The sequence below is a fragment of the Grampus griseus genome (genome assembly GCF_964374135.1).
Source record: "Grampus griseus genome assembly, chromosome: 11".
Taxonomy (NCBI): domain Eukaryota; kingdom Metazoa; phylum Chordata; class Mammalia; order Artiodactyla; family Delphinidae; genus Grampus; species Grampus griseus.
The window spans coordinates 9,397,154-9,420,529 of record NC_139005.1 but is presented as its reverse complement, the minus strand read 5'-3'; the positions used below and the strand labels follow the sequence as shown (position 1 = coordinate 9,420,529).

At 42.1% G+C, this 23,376-nt stretch overlaps 1 protein-coding gene across 2 annotated transcripts in view; it reads left to right on the top strand.

Annotated features, from left to right (window-relative positions):
• The first annotated feature begins 8,524 nt into the window (after window positions 1–8,524).
• DUSP16 (dual specificity phosphatase 16) overlaps window positions 8,525–23,376 on the top strand; it is an 84,954-nt gene continuing 70,102 nt past the window's right edge. The window contains exons 1-3 of one of the 2 annotated variants that reach the window (XM_082665535.1): window positions 8,525–8,922; window positions 15,736–15,859; window positions 20,878–20,940. The gene's annotated coding sequence lies outside the window, so the exon portion shown is untranslated. Of the gene's footprint in view, window positions 8,923–9,877; window positions 9,990–15,735; window positions 15,860–20,877; window positions 20,941–23,376 lie in introns of those variants that run through there. The other variant, XM_082665536.1, reaches the window with a different exon arrangement.

Below are 23,376 nucleotides of genomic sequence, written 5' to 3'. Positions count from 1 at the left end.
CATTGTATTAAAATTAAAAGGAAAAACTGTTACAACTATAGGTTGAAATTATAGGGCCAGATACATAATAAAGATAAGCAAACATTATACCCTATAAGTTTGTAGGTTAAACTTCATTTGTTCCAGCATTGGGGAGCTCTCATTGGTCATCTGACCATTCCAAATATGCAATTCCACTTTTTAGAGGCAAATCTTTGCATTAAAAAAGGTTATGTAGGGCTTCCCTGGTGGCGCAGTTGTTGAGAGTCCGCCTGCCGATGCAGGGGACACGGGTTCGTGCCCCGGTCCGGGAGGATCCCACGTGCCGCGGAGCGGCTGGGCCCGTGAGCCATGGCCGCTGAGCCTGCGCGTCCGGAGCCTGTGCTCCGCAACGGGAGAGGCCACAACAGTGAGAGGCCCGCGTACCGCTAAAAAAAAAAAAGGTTATGTAAATCTGCTTAGTGTTTCCATATATTTATAAACTTCATTACTAGTGGTAAGACAACAAATGTATATGGTAAAAGAAAAACTGAGTCAAAATACTACCAAAGGATAGAGCAATAAAAAACTTTTCTCTCTCTCCCAAGGGTAACCATTGAATAAGGTGATTTGAATTTTCTTCTTTACACTTTACATGTTACTGTAATTCACAGACTTTTAGCAATGGATATGTATTGCTTTATGATAGAAGATAAGACCAATAAAGCATAATTTTTAAAAAGGAACCAAATTATCGATCATTCCCTGCTACTTATAATAGAAAAGCTAGTTTTTTTGGCTGAGGCCCTGTGTAATCTGGCCCCAGAACACTTTCCAGGCTTATTATAAACGGTTGAATACAAATGTTCTGCTTCAGTTAAACTATTTTAAACACCTTTTCCCTGCTGTGTCTCCAACTGTGTGTCTTCTCTTCCTGGAATGAGCTTCCCCTTCTCTTTTAATATCCCAATTCAATCTATTGTTCACTATCTAAGTCTGTTCTACATACAGCCCTTCCTAAAAAGGAAGGAGTCAGTATGTAGTGAGTATTTACCGTGTGGGATTATGCATTATATTTGACGCTTTCCTTGGTAGTCATTTGAAACCCACAACAGCTCTGGACGGTTGGTGTTAACAACCTTCATATTGAAGATGAGGAAACGAAGTTTCCCACAAGTTACGTAGCCAGTATGCGGCAGAGCTGGACTCTGGAGCTGGCTGTTCTGCCCCAGCTCAGACAGCCCTCATTTTTTCCAACTTCTGTAGCTTTTTTCCAACTTCATTATTTATCTAAGTTTGACCCATAATCATAAAAGTGCATTCTAAGGGAGTGGCATTGCTTGTAGTACTACTTTGAACTACTTATATTTTGTATTTTCTTGATCTTCTCCACGAAACCTATAAGAAAACTTGGGTTGAGTTCTAACTTGCGATTTCCTAGTTCTGCGTCTCTGAGCCAACTCCTTAAACTTTCTCAGCCTCAATTTCCTCCACTGTAAAATAGAAAAGAAAATAATAACACCTAACTCTTCTGGTTGTTATGAGAGTTAAAAATCCAGTATATACCTTGTACAAAGAGCTGAGTGTTTCTGTGTTGGATTTAACATGGTGATATTAGTTTATTTTCAAATTCCATTTAATTTCTAGTTTCTTTATAGTAGTGTTTTTTTCTTTTTAACATCTTTATTGGAGTATACTTGCTTTACAATGGTGTGTTAGTTTCTGCTTTATACAAAGTGAATCAGCTATACATATACATATATCCCCATATCTCCTCCCTCTTGCGTCTCCCTCCCACCCTCACTATCCCACCCCTCTAGGTGGTCACAGAGCACTGAGCTGATCTCCCTGTGCTATGCGGCTGCTTCCCATATAGTAGTGGCTTGAGATAGTCCTAAAAACTCAGTGATCTAAAGAGAACTAGATGTTTTTCTTCAATACACTAAAACACTGACTTTACACAAATTTTAAAAAGTACTTTTTAAGCATTTGGTCAGAATATACTATCTTGCTGTTTAACCAATGTTGAATGAGAGGTTCTGTTACTAGTTTAAGACTGTTCCCAAAGGTAATGTTTACATTTATAAACACGAATTATTATTGAACATTGTCATTTTTAGTCCAGAAAACCACTGAGCACTTCGAGAGCTACACTTACTCAGAAAATGGAAGAACCATTTAAAGATCACTGGTCTTCAAAAACAGACACCACTTTTTCATATTCTTTATATCAGAGGAAGAAAAGGACATCACTGCATTCACTCCAATTATTTTCCTTTAGAGTCAGATGAAAAGAAGCGAAATTCACAAATAGTTTTTAGCTTTGATTTACTTTCCCCCCCTACGACCGCTATCATTTATAAAAGAACTTTTCAGCCTTTTGAAAGATAAATACATCTGATATTAGATATGAGAATTCTTTTATTCTTAATATTTTATTTCACAGTTATTAAAAGACTTGTCAAAGCAACCTTGACAAAACCCCCAAATGTGTGTTCTACATAACATTGGAAATCAAGTTTGGGCTGTAGATAGCAAAAGTCCACCCGCAGCTCTCCTGAGATTGCGACTGAGAGATTCTCATTTCTCAGGGCGCTTCCGAATACCTGTTTGTTATGAATTGTTTGATTAAAATAAAACAACCAGGGCTTCCTTGGTGGTGCAGTGGTTGGGGGTCCGCCTGCCGATGCGGGGGACGCGGGTTCGTGCCCCGGTCCGGGAGGATCCCGCATGCCGCGGAGCGGCTGGGACCATGAGCCATGGCCGCTGAGCCTGCGCGTCCGGAGGCTGTGCTCCGCAACGGGAGAGGCCACAGCAGTGAGAGGCCTGCGTACCGCAAACAAACAAACAAACAAACAAAAACAACCACATAGTCTGGTTAGCAGGTCCTTAGGATCTTTGTAGGATTGAAATGTCCTACATTTGCCTGAAGCTGGGCAGGAGATTTTTTTCTCCCCTTGACACGCAATCTCCTTGAAAAAATAGTTCCTATTCCACTGTTTCTCATTCCCTGGTGAACTCACTGCAATCTTGCAAGACTGTCTTTGGTGAAACCACCCTCTTCACGGCCACTTAATTGCCAAATCAAGGAAAACTTTTTAGACCTTATCTTCTCTGAGTATTAGTTCACTTGAAACACACTCCTTCCCTGCTTGAAACGCTTTTTTCTTAGCATTCTGTAACAGCCACGTCCACTGCCTTTCTTTCTGCTTACCTGTGTCTCCACACTCTTGACTCAATCCTGGGATTACCTGGTTTTTTGTTTGTTTGTTTAAAGAATCAATTATTTATTTATTTATTTATTTTTGGCTGTGTTGGGTCTTTGTTGCTGCGCGTGGGCTTTCTCTAGTTGCAGCGAGCAGGGGCTACTCTTCATTGCGGTGTGCAGGCTTCTCATTGTGGTGGCTTCTCTTACTGTGGAGCACGGGATCTAGGTGCGCGGGCTTCAGTAGTCATGGCTCCTGGGCTCTAGAGCGCAGGCTCAGTAGTTGTGGTGCACGGGCTTAGTTGCTCCGCGGCATGTGGGATCTTCCTGGACCAGGGCTCGAACCCGTGTACCCTGCATTAGCAGTAGGATTCTTGACCACTGCGCCACCAGGGAAGTCCCATACCCGTTTTAAAAATCTTTGCCTAATTGATAAGTGAAAAGTCATCTAGTTTTTGTAATTTATTGTGTCTGTTTACATATTTGCCACACAAAGATCAGACATACACTGATAACAGGGTTGTTTCCATTTATTCTTTCTTGGTTGTACATCTTAATTTGACGTTGAGGCTTTTCATCTCTTTCAGAGAGGGGATTGTATGTTTTCAAACACCTTCACCTCCCTCCTTCCTTCCATTTGCTTACAAATGAGCATGTATTTGTTTAATTTAATTGAATGGAATTGAACACTTCATTCCCATTAGACTTTTAAGCACTATACTTGGTCCAGGTTCTTCATAAACCTTCCAGTGAGGAGCATGGAGCATTGTACTGAAAGATGGGAGAACTGTTTCTAATCCCAGTTTAGTCCCTAACTAGCTGTGCATTCTTGGGCAAGCCACTTAACCTCTCTGGACCTTCACTCCCTTTTATGTAAAGTGAGTGGGAGGGCATCAGATAATGTCTTAGGTGTCTTCTTGTTCTCACGTCACAGAGGTAAGATTTTCTTCCAGAAACTTCCTTCAGAGACAAACTCTTAGAACATTGCCTCCTACTCTGCCAGAAGAGTGCTCTCTTCCAACATAGTGTCACCTCTTTGAGGCAGAACTTGGTTCCTTCTAGAGCTGTGATTCGTTTGTATGGGACCACAAGCCCTAGGACAGTAGCAGCAACTACCATCCAAAAAACACAGCCAAGACTTAAAGGTAAAGTAGGTCTTATTCGTTTTGTGTGTGTATTGAAAATGCTTTGAAAACCTGTTGAAAGCGAGGGACCCACTCACAGGAAAACACACATAAGCATATACGTACAAAATTTTAGGGGGCTCCTGGACCGTCTGAAGCCCGTCCACGTACTCCCTGGAAGCCATGAACCCTAGGCTAAGAATATTTGATTTGGGAACATTAATGGGATCCCTGGAGATAAAACGAAATTATCAGAAATGCTTACTTCCCATTGGAAGAGGGAGCTGTTAAATTAAATATTTATAGAATATTATCAAAACTCCCGTTTCAAAACTAAACTCTTATGCTTACTTGTAAATATCTTCTTCATAAACCAGGTCATGTGCTAACCTGCTTAAATCTTGCAGAGGAGAATGCAGATTCCTTACTGTGCATTGTAAGGTCCTGTATGGTCTGGCTCCTGTTCGCCATCGCTTTATACTTTTGAGCTCCACTGGCCTCCCTTTTGCCCTGGGAACATACCGACTCCCTCCCTACAAGCCACTCTGTTTCTGCTGAACAGTCTCGAGTGACCTGCTGCCCCTGCCCAGACCACATCCCTGCTCGCATTCAGGCTTCAGTTCAAGCGCCCCCTCCTCAGGAATGTCTCCGCCAACCACCTTCACCCCACCCTCAACCGTGCGCTCTCACAACACCCAGTTTTCTCCAGTAAAACTGATCTTGTTACAGCCCTGGCTGTTTTTGCCTTCTCTCCCCACGAGAATGTTAGTTCCATGAGGGAAGGGGCCTTGCCTCTCAGTTATAACCGCAGTCCCAGAGCCAGGGACAGATAAAAACCTTAAGGGGGACTTCCCTGGTGGCGCAGTGGTTGGGAATCCACCTGTCAACGCAGGGGACACGGGTTCGAGCCCTGGTCTGGGAAGATCCCACATGCCGCAGAGGAACTAAGCCCGTGCGCCACAGCTACTGAGCCCGTGTGCCTAGAACCCGTGCTCCACACAAGAGAAGCCACCGCAATGAGAAGCCCGCGCACCGCAACGAAGAGCAGCCCCCGCTCACCGCAACTAGAGAAAGCCCGCAAGCAGCAACAAAGACCTAACGTAGTCAAAAATAAATAAATAAGTACATTAAAAAACAAACAAACACCTTAGGGGGATCTCAGCACTAAAGATGGCGCTCCTCTTCCATCTTTAATTCTGACCAAAAAATTTGGTGCGCCTCTCTCATATTAAACTCTAACTAGAAACAGTACTAAACCGTACACTTACATGTACTGAAACAAAAATAGCTTCTTTCCAGATGATCTGATTGTAGGACCTTGGAGCCCCTGCTTTGCTGGCGCCCTAAATACATGAGCCGTTTGTCTGCTTTTGGGGAACCTAGCACTCACTCAATTCCTTAAACATACTGGAAGCAGTTTTAGGTTAAGCTGGCCTATGCCTACCAAAAACACCTTGCTGGGGTTACTGATAGGAATTCTGTTAAATCTATAAATCGACTTGAGAAAAACTGATGTATTTACTATATTGGGGCTTCCAAGCCAATTATTTAGGTCTTCTTTAATTTTTTGTAATCAGCATTTTATAATTTTCAGCATACAGATCCTGTACACGATTTGTGAGATTTATACCTAAATACTTCATACTCTTTGGAGCAACTATATCAATAAATACCGTTTTACATTTGCTCCTACCTGTTTGTTGTTGGCATATACAGAAGCTCTTTTAGTAGAACAAGGAGGAATGTACCCTTTAGTGAAGGAAACTTGTTCAGTATTTATTTGCTGGACTACTAACAAACTATGTATCCTACCATTCATGTACCTCTGCAGTGTGCCTCTAAGTCTCAAATTCAGCCTAATTCTTGATTGCTACACCCCAATCTCTACTACTGTTGGAAGGGTCTACTCATCCCTTACCTGAATACCCCTTATGCATTCCATCTCCATGTCTTCACTCCTGCCATTTCCCCTCTAGAATCGTCCCTCAGCTGAACCCTCTTACCCCAAACTAGATCTTAACTATCAAACCCCAGCTGACATCGCTCCTTTTCTCCACTGGACTCTTTTAACCAATATCGTATGCCACTCAATCATTAATTTAGTTTTTCATTAGTTTTAATCCATGTCTCGTTCCCTAGTTAGATGATGTGCACTGGGAGACTCCCATAATAGCTATCATAGCACCACATACATGGAAGGCGCTCCAATTTAATTGTTGTTTAAATGAAGAAAGTCGAGAGAGGTTTCAAGACGTGTCAGAATAAGGCGCCCGGAGCTGCAGCATCTAAAGAAGTCTTCAAGATCCATGCTCTCCACCTCCAGGACAAGGATTCTCTCTCTTTTCCTTCCTTCCCACAAATCCCAACTCCTCCAGCTAGTCAGACTGGAGATGCAGATCCTCTCCAACAACCCCTTTGAAACCGTTCTAGAAACAGCAGGTCTATATGCGCAGTCGATTTTTAGAGGTTTTCTTTAAGAGCATAGGTAGTAATCCCATTGGAGCTGCAGTAACAATCCCCGGCCACCAGAGGGCAGGGCGTCGCGGGAGAGATGGCTTCCCCTCTGCAGAAGTCTTAAAGAGGTCAAAGGCAGAGGCAGAAAGTCGGCTCCGCATCCATGGCCTTCAGGCTTCTTTTACTGCCTCGAGTGCTCAGCGCTCTCCCCCTCTCCAGATGGGCTCCTTTTCCTCCTGTAAAAGATGGGCCGGAAGTTCCTAGAGGCTTACCCTAATACTAACCTTAAATGATTATAATAACGAATGCACTTAAGCTGCAGGATTTAAAGGCAGAAAAGGAGAATGGAGATGTTTCATCTTTCGTTAGATGAACCCCAAACCTGCTTCTCAGCTCTTTTACCAATCAAAAACAAAAACAGAACAACAGAAAGCCCCAGGCAGTGTCTAAACGGACATTCCCCAACAAAGATTGGCCTTTAGGGACCAATGTCCCAAATCCAGTACATTGTAAATGGAATATTTTAGGAGCTACTATTCCTACACACAAATTCTGGCTCATGGGGCAGTCCGCTCGCAGTGTGCTTTTCCGTCATTAATCACATCTTTGTTATGTGATATCCACGTGAGTACTTCTCAGTAGAAGCAGCTTCATGCTCAAATGCTCAAAGCACACTAGAATAAAGCTCCGATTGTCCTGTTCAGTGATTCTAAGTCCTGGTTTGTCACCACCTCGGGTCTCTAGTTTCCCAAAGTTTGTAACGTAGTTTCAAAACAAAGCTATTTTAATGAATCCAAATAAAAAATGCACGAAGTGTGTGAAGTTAAATCAACGGGGTCTTGCTCTTGCACTTCGCAAGAGGCGGTGAACCTCTGGTCTGTGCTGCCCGATACAGAACATACCTGTGAAGAGCATTTTAGCCTGCTCGTGCTCATTAATTTACAAATGTAAATAGAAATAATAAGTAAATAGAAGCACAGTAAAGTAATGAATGCTAGGAGCATTCAGGTGAGGGCTTTCAACGACAAACACACAGAGGGAGCTGAGCGCTTGACCACCTGAGTGTGATTTTTTTCTTAAAGTACCTGTAGCTTCTCTTTCTTAAGAGACGGCAGCGCCCTGCGTTTTAGATTCGTCACTTTTTAAAGAGCGATTGTAATGCTCTCAAATCATTGTTGGCGTTTCTTCACGCTGGGGAGGCAGCTGGAAACAGCCCAAGGAGGCGGAAAAGGCTCTGCGCCTCGCTGGGGCGCCGAGGGGCGGGGGGGGGGGAACACCCTGAAATACCTGTTGGGGCGCAGCGCTGAAGGCGCGCGGCCGAGCCCCGGCCACGAGGGCCGGGGGTCGGAGATCAGGGGCCACGGGGGCGGCAGGCGGGCGCGCGGGCGCAGAAGGAGGAGGCCGCGGGGCCGACTCCCCGGGCCGCCCGGCTCCTCCCAACGGCGCCCGCGGAACCTGTCCCGGAGCCGCCGGACCCCGGAACTGAACGGGACCCGACCCCCTCCCCGAGAGGCCGCGACCAGGCGCCGAGCCGCGCTCCGAGCTCCGGCGGGCGCACGGCCCCGCCCGGCGCCCACCGCCCTGCCCTCGCCTGTCTCCTCCTTTCCCCGGGGCTCCGCTGAGTTCATTCACTGGGATTGGTTTCAAGTGACGCCATCTCTTTATTTTTAAACCAATGACCTCATCCGCGCTTGAAGTTTCCTGACCAGCGACTCTTTCTCTTTCCCCCCAACCCCCCACCCCCCAGCCCCCCGCCTTTCCCCCTCTTTCTGGGTATCCCTGTTTGGGGGGCTCTGAGCAGTTTTCAAACGACCACCATCACCTCTCCCAACCCCCTCCGCGTCCCCGCCGCCACCTCCACCTCCCAGGTTCCTCGCCCCTTTCGACAGTGTTTTTTCAAGGCTGATCGGGGGTGGGGGGTTAGAGAGAAAGAGCGAAGAAAAGTTGCAAACGGCTCCGCGCGTCCCGAGCCTCCCGCCCCTCCGAGCAGGAGAAGATAATATAGCGAAAAGAAGAGGAGGAGGAGAGCGCGACGGGACGGACGCGAGCGGGAGCGCAGCCGCCCTCCCGGCTCCGTCGCGGCGCCTCGCGGGTCCGGGAGGCGAGGGGGCCCCGCGGGGAGACGCCGTGACGACTTTCGTTCCCCCCCCCGAGGGAGCCGGGAGGTCGGCGGCCCCGAAAGTAAGTGGCCGCGCGGACTGCGGGGTGGGAGGGCGCGGGGCCGGGCTCCCGCCGCGCCGGTAGCGTGGACGCTCGTCCGCGCGCCCCGCCGGCGCTGCCCTCCCAGCGGCCGGGCCCGGGGTCCAGGGCGGGGTGGGGGGGCGACCGCGGGCCGGAGCGGCGCGCGCGTGGGAAGCGGGGGAGGGGGGGCCCGGCGGGGGGGCCGGCGCGGGGGCCGGGGGGCGGGGGCCTCGGGCCGGACGGCCGAGTCCCGCCGCCAGGAGCCGCCGCCGACGCGGTCCCTTCGCGGGAGAAGCTGCTCACTTCCAGGCGCGACTGTTACACAACACGCCTGCCAAGTGGGGCCCCGGCCTGACGGTTCCCATTATCCCCAGCTCGCCTTTGGCGTAAGCCGCGCGGCCACCGGGGTGGTGACGGGGTTGCTTTCTTCAGTCAACTCGCTTTTCCTCCTGGGACCCCTGAGGCCCGGTGTTGGGGGCCCGGCCCGGTGCGCCAGTGACTTATTTATTTACACCAGTCGTAAAACGTGAGAAAGGAAAAAGCCCAGGGAGACGACCGAAGGTCTGTGTTTATCATGTGTAGTTTCACGGAATGAAACACAGGGGAGGAAGATATTGGTGCAAAACTGAAGTTTTCAGGTGCTGCCGGGTTTATTTCCTTAAAACGACAACAGCAGCAGCCCGGTAATTAACTCGAGAAAATGCAAGTAGATCTTAAAATGAATGGATCCTGCAAAAGCCTAAGGAAATGTATCAGACGTCAGCTGCAGAGATCCTAAATCAAGTCCTGGGTGCCTCAAATCGTTTGGAGAAAGCACACCTCCAACCAGCCTGTGATTAATAAAGTAGAGAGGAAAAACCTGTTACATAATCTCATTTGCCCTGGGGTTTGCAGTGCCGTCCCCTTGAATCAGGGGGAAGTGAGTTAAGATGCAGGGTTTTTAAACCTCTGTGAAGTTTTTATTTACCGAGTGCTCTGGCTGCCACTTCTGCTTTAAAAGATTGTAAGTAAATACTCTGCTCTTACGAGGGAACCAAACCTATCAAACCTGTTTAGAAAATGACCAGGTATGTTTCTTTCCTTTCCTTCTGGTGTGTGTGTGCCTGTGTGTGTGTGTGTGTGAAATTTACCATCCATGAAAGACCTTATGACTAGTATTTGGGGAACTTAGACTGTCAGAAAAATGCCTCTTTAAGCCACTCATCTTATGAGTGCACATAGGTGACAACTGTTTCCTTAAAGGATTTATGCTATTCTGAAAAGAGATTTTTGAAGTCGAGGTAAATTTTTAAAAGAAAAAAAGAATTCTTACCAATTGAATTAGTCATTTGTGAATTATTCACCTTTGCTTGAGAATCATGTGTATTGGATAAACAGCTGGGGAGGCCGGAGTTAATTGAGACTTGTGGAATTCTGTGTTTGGTGAAGGCAGCAGCCTGGAGAAGGTAAATTAAAAAACTAAAAATTTGGGGCTTTGAATGGGGATTTTAGTCAAAATGTGACTAGGCACTGTGAAAGTTTTTTGTTTTTGTTTTTTAAGTAAAGTTCTGGAATTTAACTGAGTTTGGTGACTGTGTGAAACCTTGTTGTTAAAAAGGTTTTTGGGGGGTTAACATTTAACATCTTATGTAAAAACTTCGCCTAAAAGGCACCAGCCCAAAAGTTGGCTTTTAGGTAAAAATAATTTGTACTTATCAAAGTTCTACATGGGGGGAAAAAGTAGAAATGAGTTTATTCTTAATTCTGCTGGTAGTATGGTGAATAACATGAAAAAAAATAGGTTCAAGTGCTGTAACTGCGCATTTGAATGTAAAATAATTGAATAGCTGTAAAGTGAAAACGGTCATGTAAAATTAAGGATTAAGGATCTCTTTGAACAAAAGCTTAATGGCAGTAACTGAAAAGGGGGCAAAAGAGAAGATCCTGTTAACCTAGTTCTTTTCCTTTTTCTTAAACATTAGAAACTCATTTGCGGCAGTGAGGCTGAGATCAAGTCTGAGATTGGTGCAGTTTAGGCTGGGGTCAGGAGAAGGGCCAGGGTTGATGTGTGAGTTTGTTCTGATGCTCTTTTCTATAAACGCCTGTATCGGGAATTTAATTCTATAGAGTTTTTGGCCTATGGGATTATATATTGATGAAGCTGACTTACATAGCTGTTCAAAATTAATGTTTTTCTATTTTTCAGCCAATCGTAATAGCCCACTAAATATAATTTGCTAGCATTACCAGTGTAATATATCCTAGAAACCCAACTTTTCCTGGAGTATCAAAAAAAACAAAAAACAGAGTTTTCTATCCAGTGTTATTTGGGCTGAAAATTTCACTAGATGTGTAATGTTTTTATAATGCTTTGCGTTCTCAAGCAAATGGTACTTTAAATTAAAGAAGTAAATTAATATAGGGTAAGCTGATTTGGATCAGAAGCCCAAGAACAGGGAAGAAATAAATCAGGGGAAACAGAAACCAGATTTTATGACAGTTTTCAACAGATTGAAAAAACTAGTTAAAAAGGCTTCATAGGAAAAACCACAGTTGATGTTTGATTGGCTTTTTAAAAACAATTAACTGTGTCAAAATTTAAAACCAAGACAGATATCCACCATCATAAAAGAAAATGTTTCTAACGGTGGCTTAAGCAAAAATATAATTAAGAAAGTAAATCTTGCCCAAAGCCACATATGATATATTCCAAAGCCAGATGTCACATTTTTTCTGATTATGTTGTGTTGTGGATAATCTGATATTTTTGTACATTTCATTTAGCCCAGATGACCAAGCGTTGGTTGGCTTTGTGAAAGGATATAGGGTTCATAAAGTTTGGCCAGATTTAAAGAAGCAGGCTCAGGCTTTAAGAAGACGCCAGTCTCATACACAAACTGAGAAGTTTGAAATGTAATCAAATAAATGACTGAAGGAAACAGGAGTGGCTCAAAAAGGAGGATCTGAGGCAGATTACCAAGGACAGGTACAAAGAAATAATAAAAGCTTGCCAGGGCTATGATCAGGGAAGAAGGAAATGGGATACATCTTGACATGAAAGGAAAAAGGCATAAAAAGAAAAAATACCCTCCAATACCTCAGCAACAGGAAGAGAGTGATGAAACTTTACCTCCATCTTGATTGGGGTTAGATACCTCATTGTAGGTATCATCAAAAAGTCACAAGATTTTTTTATTACATACAAAAATTAATCTTGGGGGAGGAGGATGGATAAAGTGCATTATAAGTAGCTATAGTTGTGTATATGAGAATGTAAAGCTTGAAATTGACAAAGATAAATTTAAAAACTAGAGGGGGACCCCCTGCAATTTCAGTTGAGTTATTGGAAAGGTTGGGCTATGTTATAAAATGTTGAAACTCTTAACTAAATTGATTTCTGGATTGACTACAGATATGAATGAGTCAAACAGAACGTTTATTGGTGGTGTACTCTTTACACGTCCTGAGGTGGATACCAAAAGTTAGGGGCACGAGTCCCTGCCCAGAATGAGGATTATGAGAATTTTAAAGGAGCTATATACATATGCAAGGATAAACAGTTACCAGACAGCTGGGAAGTGCCAAATTCATGGTATGAAGGAGAAAGAGACTGGAGAATTGGGAACCTAGTCCTCAGAGGGATAGTAGAGTTTGACCCTGGCCTCAAAGGATGGTTAACATGAGTATGGAGGAAAGGGAGTAGGGGAGGTGAAAGGGAGAGGCCATTCATCCATCCATCCCTTCATTCAGCGGATTTGTTTGGAACCTCTGCTGTGTGCTAGACACTGTTCTCCGAACCTGGAATAGAGTGGAAAATAAGATAAGGTTTCTGCCCTTATGGAATTTACATTCTAGTGGGAGAAGACAGAAGGGCAGTAAACAAGTAAACGCTGCATGGAAAATCTGATGTCAGAGAGTGATGTCTTGTGAAGATAGTAATGAACAGAGTAGAGGAAATTTTACGGTGTTCTTTATAGCCCCACTTATTCTGTGAATAACCTATTTTGCCTGTGATATCCTGGTGAATAATGTTAATGATTTAACTTTTTATTTATTTGCAGTCCAAACCAATTTGAGTAGACGTCTACACATTAATTGACTTCATCTTTAACCAATTTTTAAAAAGAAACCTACGTAGATTGAAGCATGCACGCTTTGAGTTTTTAACTCCTTGTTAACAATTTGTATGCAATTCTGCTGTTATTTGCTAAGAACCTCATGTTTTTACAGTGAGGTTAATGTCATTCTTTACAGTTTACTTAGAGTTGTATATATTGTATATATTGGACTATATACTTAGGTAAGATTCTCCATTAAGAACGATAATCACAGTAGTGCTATAAAGTGAAGCTAAACTCCAAGGACAGTTTGTTTTGATGGTACCTTGTATGAGAGCGCACAAAACAAAAGATGTACAGAAACTACAAGTAAGCTCTTCAGCTCAGTTACCAGAAAATGGAGTCAAGGGTGACACCCCCTCCAGGCCTCATCCACATGGTGCAGGAATCCGATGGTAAATTTGGGCTGTGTTGCGCTCTGTGTGGTTAATCATTCTCCTTACAGATTGATAGGGGAGTTAGTGGTCTCACCGGAAATATTATTTTAAACTTAGAATTTTTACTGTTTTTCTACAAGTAGTAGACCTGATACAAAAGTGTCAGTTCTGAAATGGGGAAGTCTGGACTCTGTAGCTGTCTGACTGCCAGGTTTTACTGTTGTTGTTGACAAGATGTCCTTTGTAGTGTCAGCTAAAAATTTCTTAGTGACTCTTTCATGTTTTTGGACACATTTATGAAGTACTTCTCAAGGATGTTTTAAGAAATGTGTTCTCTCATTCTCCATTCTTTCTGTAGTTTTAAACTTAAAAAAAATTATAGGTGGAACTGCGGTAAAGGATTTTCAAAAAGGATTTATATTAAGTGTATGTGCCTATAGAACCACATCTTGAAAATTTTTCTGTATGCACCTAACCTGTTTTCATCTACAGTACATTCTGACACGCTTGGAATAAGCTTATGGAAAATAAAACAGTTTTCATAGGAAGTGGGAGATTCTTTAACATTTCCTTGATTTCCTTCTAAACTAGATACTCCATTTAGAAAAGAACTAATCGTAGTGATGAATGCTAGGGGTCTGTGATGTGTGTGATCAAAGCTAATGTGACGTGTACTCTTCAAACATATGTGGGAAGGACAGTAGAAATCAAATTCGTTTTAATGTCTGGGTGATGGGTGGGCTAAACTTCAGTTTACAGAAAAATATAAATATAAATTGTAATGGTATATGGCAAGGTAATTAATATTAAATATCTCCATTCTTCTGCTTAAAATTAATAGGGAAAGTCATGTGGAGACATATACTGCTTATTGTTTAACTGTATAAATGACCAAAAAATATAACTCATATCTTAGGATAGTGCCTAGCAGAGTTCACTTTTGACAAATGTTTGCCGAGTAAATTGAATTCTCACAAATAGTTACTTTTTTTTTTTTTTTTTTTTTTTTTGCGGTACGCGGGCCTCTCACTGTTGTGGCCTCTCCCGTAGCGGAGCACAGGCTCCGGATGCGCAGGCTCAGCGGCCATGGCTCACGGGCCCAGCCGCTCCACGGCATGTGGGATCTTCCCGGACCGGGGCACGAACCCGTGTCCCCTGCATCGGCAGGCGGACTCTCAACCACTGCGCCACCAGAGAAGCCCAATAGTTACTTTTGATGGTGGTTGCATTCTCTCTCTAGCTTAGAGCACTGATTTTTGAGCGTTGAGTTGAAGCCTGCAGGTGGTTGCCTTCCAGCCTTGGGCACCCGGCTTGTTTAAGCTTTATGCTCACTCTGGGACCTGGACCCTGACCTCACCTCCAGCCTGCCTGACCCTGGGGCTGACCTGACCTCATCTTTTCTGAAATGGCAGGTGGTGGTTTCTTACAATTTCTTCCCTTCCTGAGCAGCTGAGCTATGTCCTCTTCTGGTCACTTCTCAGAATACTCAAGTGTCCCCAGTCTGGCCTATTTTGTAGTGGGTTTCTCTTGTTCTTTCTGTTTGTTGTTTTCTTGGAGGAAAAGCACATTTCTCAGGAAAAATAGTTCTTGACTTTGTTTTATAAATTGTACATGGTATATAAAGCATGGTATTATTTCTTCTTCCTTCTCAGCTTTAGCTGATAATCTTATATTCACTTGTAAGTTAACTGGTGAGAATGATATTTTGATGCTACAAGACAACTAAAAACTAACAAAGACTCTTTTTTTTGGAGGCAATCAGGAAATTAGAACATGGAGTGTGTATTAGATGATACTTAAGAATTATAACTGAAGTTTTTATCTATATTAATGGTATTATGGTTATGTTAAAAAAATTCTCATCTGTTAAAGATACATATGGAAGTATTTCCAGGCAAAATGAAATGACGCCTATTATTTGTTTTTAAAAAGTTCAGGATAGGCACAAACACACACAAATGGGAAATGAAACAGTATTGACAAATTTTTGATAATTGTTGAGGGTACATCGGGGTTTGTTACTATTTTCTGTACTTTTGTGTGTATTTGGAAATATACATAATAGTTAACACACATTACCAATCATAACTGTAGAGGACGGAATTTGATACAGTAAAATTATGTGGTTGGACGTTTGACCTAATTGACCAATCAGAAACTCTCCCCTGTGCATTTTCTGTAAGTTCTGCATTTAGTAAAAAAAATAATTTTTAAATAGGGATAATTTTGTAGAAATATGGTCACAAGGCTAAAACTCTTAACTCTGAGATCTTATAATAATAAGACACCTGTAATTTATAAGTTGTTTTCACGTATTTTGTCTTTTATCCTCTGAACAGGACATGAATTACCTGTTTCACAGATGAGGAAACTAAGACCTTAGAGAGACTAATTTATCCAAATCCCAAAGCAAGTAAGAAGTGGCAGCGGACCTGGAGCCGAGACCTTCTGACTCATTCTCAGGTGCCCATCCTGTTATGTACACATACTTAAAAGCACTCTTTTTTGTGGTGTTAAAAACCAGAGGTTTTCTTACGTTTTAGTGTCAGGACACTTTTGCATTCTTAAAAATTACTGGAACCCCAAAGATCTTTTGTTTATGTGGACTATATCTGTCAATATTTAACATATTAGAAATCTGAGAAACGTTTAAAATACTTATTCACTTAAAAGTAACGAACACATGAAAGGTTAACATAAATAACATATTTTAATGAAAAAGTTATTCCAAAACAAAAAATGTAGTGAGACTCTACTGCATTGCTACATAGAAGATAGCTGGATTTTCATAACTGCTTTTATATTGTCTGTTGTGACATGTTGCTTTGTTTGAAGTACATGAAGAAACCCCCGCTATACACAGATACAGAGTAGCAAAAGGGTGGGGTATTTTAGTGTCTTTTTCATATAATTGTGAACATTCTTCGATATATCAAAACTCAGCAAGTGGTCGATTCTTAAGGGTTAGTTGCAGCGTTGACTCTGAAACCTTATCAATGAATTTTTTGTACTCTGTAATGTAAAAATCTATTGGTCCACCTTGCACTTCGGATGGATCTTTGACCTGTGTGTGATCTTATAACATCCTACATTGGTCATTTGAAAAATAACATTTGACTGAGTGTTGACACATTTGATTACACAATATTTAGCAAATCACATTCATTAATATGACCATGAATCTCATCCAAAAAGTCTTTAGGAAGCGGGAAGCAGTCAAGATTTTGGTATGTAGTTCAAGTTTTCCAAAATTCTGATTTTTTCTTGAAAGCTCAAATTTTATCGTCAGCAGCAGATATTGTTAGTTTCTTTCCTTGAAGCATCAGGCTCCCTTTATTTACTTCAGAGAAAATACCAGGTACCTAAGTCTAAATAATTATATATAACAGTACGTTGTCTGCCAGTCATTCTAAAAGAATGGGGTTTGTTACTTTTGCTAAAAGCAAAGATGGTATTCTCTGGAGAAAGTGTATAGTTTAGCTCACAACTCAACCGCATAAAGGCTTTTCCTCAAGACGGCCTATGTGTGAGGCATGTAGAAATGCTTTTTCTACATATTTGGTATGATGAAATGCTCACATTTCATCACACAGATTATTGAAAAGACCACGTTCTCAGGAGTGAGATTTAATAAAATTAATAACTTTTACTGTTTTATCAAAGGCATCTGTGAAACGGGCTGTTTAGAAACGATTGATAGTGAAGAGTGTGATTATCACTGGTGGAGTTTTGTACCCTTGCCGTGATTCACGCTGACGTGCCAGCAGTTTTGCCCCCCATTTGCTTTTGTACCATCAGAGGAGATACCAACATGGTCGTTTCAGGGTAAATCATGAGATTCGTAAAGTTATTTAGTACTTTGAGTAATTCAGCAGCACTCGTATCGGTTGCCAAGCATTCACATAAAAGAAGCCCTTCGATGATTAGTTGGCATGGATACTGGAATAATAAAAACAAAACTAAGTCCACCCGTGTCTGCAGATTTGTCTACTTATAAAGCAAAAGTACAGTGCTTAAGGAGAGGTATTAACTTGTAGACATTAACATTTAATTTGATGAGCTGCTGCATCGTTGGAAGGGCCACTGCTGTGATCTCTTTTACTGACCCTTCGCCCAGCAGACATTCAGCAGTGTCAGCGGGGCAAAGCTTTCTTAGTTTCTCAGCTATCCTGTGCACCGCTCCAACCCGTGCATTCTGACCATTTACTTTTCACTTCTAATTTGAAAACAGTCTTTTGCTTCTGAAGAGCCCATCACGTCAAACTTTAAAACATTCCATTTTTTTTTTCTTTAAACCCTCAGTGAATTCATTGGATGATAATGAGGTAGTGGAGATTATAGCCGATATAACCAAAGATTGCTCTTGCTAGGAACATAGAAGTACTGAGCACACACTGAAAACATGCATATTTATACCTTAAACTTGCTACCTTAGAACATTCTAAACACAAGAATATACAAGCATATGTTTCCTTAGCTGTCAGAATGATACATTATCATCGCACACTGTGTATTCTCTGGATTCACTGTTGTGAAAAAGGCAGGTAACGTCTTTGTATTACTAAAAAGAGTTTTGACATTGTGGATCCCCTGAAAAGGTCTCGGGGACCTCACACCGGGGCATCTCTGGATCACACTTTGAAAATGCTGATGTAAACTGGTGCCCTGTCCTAACATATTTTTAGAGGAGTCTAACATAGACATCTGTATCAATAAAGTAATGTTTCCATCTTAGCTGATTAATTTGTCAGCAAGAGGGAAATATGTTAGTGTGTGGGACGAGCCATGTGGTCCGGAGATCATAGTGGTGGAAGGTGGTGTAACCTCAGAGAGTGGTGGGTAAAGGGTAGACAGAGGGTGGGGTTGGTAAAAAGCGCTTTACGACTTAACAAAAAATGAGCATTTGTTCTCTCTGTATTTTTTTTTAAGCTAAAAAAGCACGGGTCTACATATATACGTTCATACTCATTTGTATCTATGCTCAAAATCAGGGTACTCAGCCATTTTTTTCCTTGAGTGACAGCAGGGGAGACATGCTAGCACACCTGAGAGGAAAACAGATGTTCACGGCCATTGTCCGTTTCTTCCAACCAGGGAGGCTGTGAATGGAGTAGACATTAGTGATCACAGGCGGCGCTGCAGGCAGAACTGGGCTGTGGGCAGAGATGGAGGTGAATGATGGGGGGCAGAGGAAGACTGTGGGGTGAACACAGGGAGAACGGGGTCCAGGGACATACAGAGGTGGATGCAGCTGGAGTCATGGAGATGAACGTATATTTGAAAGATTTCCATCAAAATACAGTTAAAATAACTATTGAAATAACTGTACTGGGTAGTCTGACTTCGAATGTCTTACCAGTATTCAAATTCTATTATTATACCCTGTGCAGGAGAAAACAGCAGTGCCATGAATTTGGTGTACTGCTGGTAAGTCTCTAGCTGCGGTTACAGGCATCAGTATGTGAAAATGTTGACTGGGCCAGGTTTGGGGCTGCAAATTCAAGAATGAAATTTTAATATTTAATTTTTTACTAACAGGCAATTATGATTAAAGGAGACAGAAGAATTTAGTTCAGATAGGTATCATTCATCAGTTTGTTTTTGATGTGGTACTCGTTTCCAGAAAGGATTTGAGATAGCAGAAGGAAGGATCAAAGTCAGTAATCAAGAGCAAACATGATTCTGAGTCATGTTTTTTTCCCTTATGTTTTATCTACTGGTGACGTTTATTTTAATAGGGTCATATAGTTGAGGTACTGTGACTATAAAGTAATTAAACTGGTCTCTGTTAACTATGCAGGAGACATATAATCTTGTCACTTTTTAGTTGCATATGTATAAGTACAGTATACATTTGTAATGGGAGTGCTTGGGCAAGAGAATCATAGGGCACACAAAGTATCTTTTTAAATTCAGTACTGCTTTCAGCTGTAGTTAACAGAAAGCCATGGGCAGAAGCTTAAACCATAAGCTATTTATTATTATGCAGTTCACAGAAGTTCAGAGGTAAGTGGTCTCAGGAGGTCCAGCTGCTCAGCAGTGTCCTCAGGGCCCCAGGTTCTCTGCCGTCTTTTGCATGTTCCCTTACTGCCACCAGGTCACAAAATGGCTGCCTCAGCTCTAGGCATCACATCCCCTTTCAAGGCAAGAAGGAGGAAGTAGAGCAAGCAGTCCCTATTCCTCTGCTTGCCTGACAGAGAACAAAATCTTTCCCAGAAGCTTCCATCCAGTTTTTGCTGAAGTCTCTTTTGCTTGAACTGTTTCACACAAGACTGCCTCCCCTCACAGGAGATACTGGGCAAATGAGTGTAGGTACAAGGGGAATGGGTACCAGGTTTGGTGTAACGCACATCGTGTATCATTTCTTAGGCTTAGACACATTGCTTGCTGCCCAGGAAAAACTGGGACTCAGCCATTAGAGGGGAGGAAATGTCTCTTGGGTGGCTGGCTGTGTGTCTGTCACAAATATGCAGAAAGGAAAGCACAGAGTATTCAGTAGCTCAATACATCAACTTTCCTTTAGTTCGGAGACTATTTTATGTGTTTCCTTCTTTCTTACACGTTCCCTTTTCTTTCTTATTTTAGTGGAAGGTTACACAGACCTGAATCCCAGTTAGTCGTAGAGCTAATTTAGAGACAATTAGGTCTCAACTTCCTCAACTGTGAGATAAGAATATTGTATTAGATAATCTCTGAGGTAGCTTCCGGTTTAAACATTCTTATCTCTTCTTTTGTTCCTGTCTTTTGAGATCATTTCACATTTCTATCTTTTTAATCAAAAAAAGTGGACAGGGGAATTCCCTGGAGGTCCAGTGGTTAGGACTCTGGACTTCCACTGCTGGGGGCCCAGGATTGATCCCTGGTTGGGGAACTAAGATCCCACAAGCCACACGGTGTGGCCAAAAGAAAAAAGAAAAAAAAGTGGACAGGATTAGAGAGAGGATATAGAAGGGTTTGGTGTTTTATAGTCATCTTGATAGCTGGGCAGTGTCTCTAATAAAGATCTTGATGGTATAGAAGGTTGAAGCTTAAAATTAGGTTTTGGCTTTTTGGCGGTTACGTAATATGATATTATTTATGCCCCAGATTTCCATTGAAAGTGGAAAGCTAATAGCATTTTTATTTTAATAGGGGAACATATACATATACGTGTACAGTCTGTAATCAAAATAACCTCAGTACTGTGTTCTAAGAAAATGCCATCTGACCCAGCAGAGGAAGCATTTGAAGCACTGTAGGTTAAAACCTGGTAGAAAAGAAAAAAAAAAAAAAAAAACCTGGTAGAACACCGCCTTTTGTTTATGGAGCATTTGTTCTTATTTGTTAATAGTGTTTGCACTGCATATTTGCCTTAGATAAAATTAGAGGACAGCTAAAGGAGAGTGATACCCTTCATGCGTTGTAACAACTGAACTTGACTCGAATGAGGCAGAACCTTGATGTTTCAAATGACTTGAAATGGGATTCTACTTGTGTTTCAGAGAGAGCGGTGATCTGGCTCCTCCCACAGAATCCTGTCAAGATTATATGAATCCGGATATACAGTGAGTTGAAAATCATATTCCCAATTCTAACAAATTACCAAGCAATTACACTGCTTATAAAGGAGGCTGTTGAAATGTTAACCTAAAAAGGATTAGTCTTCTATCCAACAAAAATCTTATAGAAGGATCCCAATGCAGTTTATTGTGTTTTATCAGTATTGGGAGATCCTGGAGATAAACATTATTAACTCTGGCATTCAAAGGGGCCAAAAGACATCTGCAGTTTGGAGTGTAATTTTAACAATAAAATGGGGGTGTGTATATATATTTAATAGCTGTTTTAAACAGCTTAGGGGCAGCGTCTAATTTCATTACTGTAGAATATCCAAATAACAGAAACTTTTCCTTCTACTGAAACCCTTTTAACTATATAATTAAAACAGTTGTTTTCATTTTTCATTATGTGAGTGACTAAGAGCCTTGTTAATGTAAATATTCAGGAAGCTTGATTTTATAGCTTCTTGGTTTTATAACCAACAATAAAAATCATGTACAGTGGAAAACCCCTGCTTCTCTTGAATACAGTCCTAGCTGAAGGACAAACTCAAGCAATTTTTTCTGGCAAACGAATGACCTGTTTGGCAGGACCTTAGATGCTGCCAGTGGCTGTCTCATTATAGAATGTAATTAACATGATGTTAAGGTGACACAGTATATGGTGGGGGGTTGGATTTCCAGGTACCAAGTGTTAGGCAGTATCGTATCCACTTGCCAGGAAAAAGTAGTTTTATACAAGTTCTTAATAAAAGTTACTGTGAAATCAGTGGAGATTTTTATTGTACAAATGACCTTAGTTCATTTATTACAATGAGCACTTGGGCTTCTCAGTCTGGTAGGCTTTTCTTCTGGACCAAAGATCCATTCTTTTGGCTAGTGGTCATCGGCATGTCACTGTCATCAGCATGAACAGGTATTACTGAGTGACGTCTAAGAGTGAGGTATTAGAAGGGATGCAAAGAAGTGTAGCCTGTGACCTTGGTCAGCCAGGAGTTTATGCTTGTTGCTAGCACCTCTTGATTGACTATCTGCTCTTCATGGTTTAAGCAAATCACTAGGAAACATGTTATTCTTTGCCCTAGGGGCTCTTCATCCAGGGGTCCAGCACATCAGTCTCCACTCTCCTAGGCTGAGGGGTGAAGTCACAGTCAGAAGTGGAGGTCAGTCCACCTGAAGTCCTCTCCTGGCCATTCCCCCCTCTCACCTGTGACTGCAGAGCAGCCCTGCTTGCCGCATGTAGGAGCCGAGTGCTTGTTGGCTGCTACCGTAGGCTAGTTTAGGGGAAGGAAGACAGTGTCCTGGAGCAGTTCTCGCCCCTTTAGGTATGAAAGATTGGGAGGGACGCAGCAAAAAAGAGGGAAGAGATCTATTACCATTTTCTTTCTTTTCTTTTTTAAAAAAATTGTGGTTAAAAACAATGTAAAATTTCTCATTGTAACCATTTTCAAGCTACAGTTCAGTACTCTTAAGAATGTCCACAGTGTTGTGAAACAGACCTTTAGAACTTCTTACATCTTGCAGATCTGAAACTCTATACCCGCCAAACAACAGATCCCCTTTTCTCCCTCCCCCAGCTCTGGTAACCACGGTTCTATGTTCTGTTTCTATGAATTTGACTATTTTAAATACCTCGTATAAGTGGAATCGTACGGCGTTTATCTTTTTGTGACTTAGTTCACTTAGTATAATGTCCTCAAGGTTCATCCATGTTGTAACATGTAGCAGGATTTCCTTCCTTTTTAAAGCTGAATACTATTGTATTATTATTGTGTGTTTAATCACATTTTGTTCATCTGTTGATATTGGGGTGGCTATTGTGAATAATGGATGTACAAATATCTCCTGGAGACCCTGCTTGTAATTCTATTGGCTAAATACCCAGAAGTGGAATACCTGGGTCATATGGTAATTCTATTTTTAATTTTTTGAGGAACTGCCATACTGTTTTATACAGCAGTTGTACCAATTCACAATCCCACCAATGGTGGACGAAGGTTCTAATTTCTCCACATCCTTGCCAACACTTGTGATTTTCGTTTTTTTTTTTTTTTTAAATAATGGCCATTCTGGAGGTGTGAGGTGATACCTCGTTGTGGTTTTGATTTGCATTTCTCTGGTGATTAGTAATGATGGGCATCTTTTCATCTCCTTGTTGGCCATTTGTGTATCATCTCTGGGGAAGTATCTAAGTCCTTTGCCCATCTTTTGATCGGTTATTTAATTTTTTGTTGTTGACTTGTAAGATGCCATTTTCTCGTTAAAATATGAATTAGCAGAGTAGAACTGCTCACAGATCAGGTGGGCTATAGTGCGGGATACAGAAATGCAGTGAGCGGAGCAGAGGAACTGCAGTAACTGCGGAGGAACTCCCCCATCTTCAGCCACTATCAGTGCAGCTTGTTTAATTGAGGGCTTTACTCCCAAAGAGGATTTGAGGCC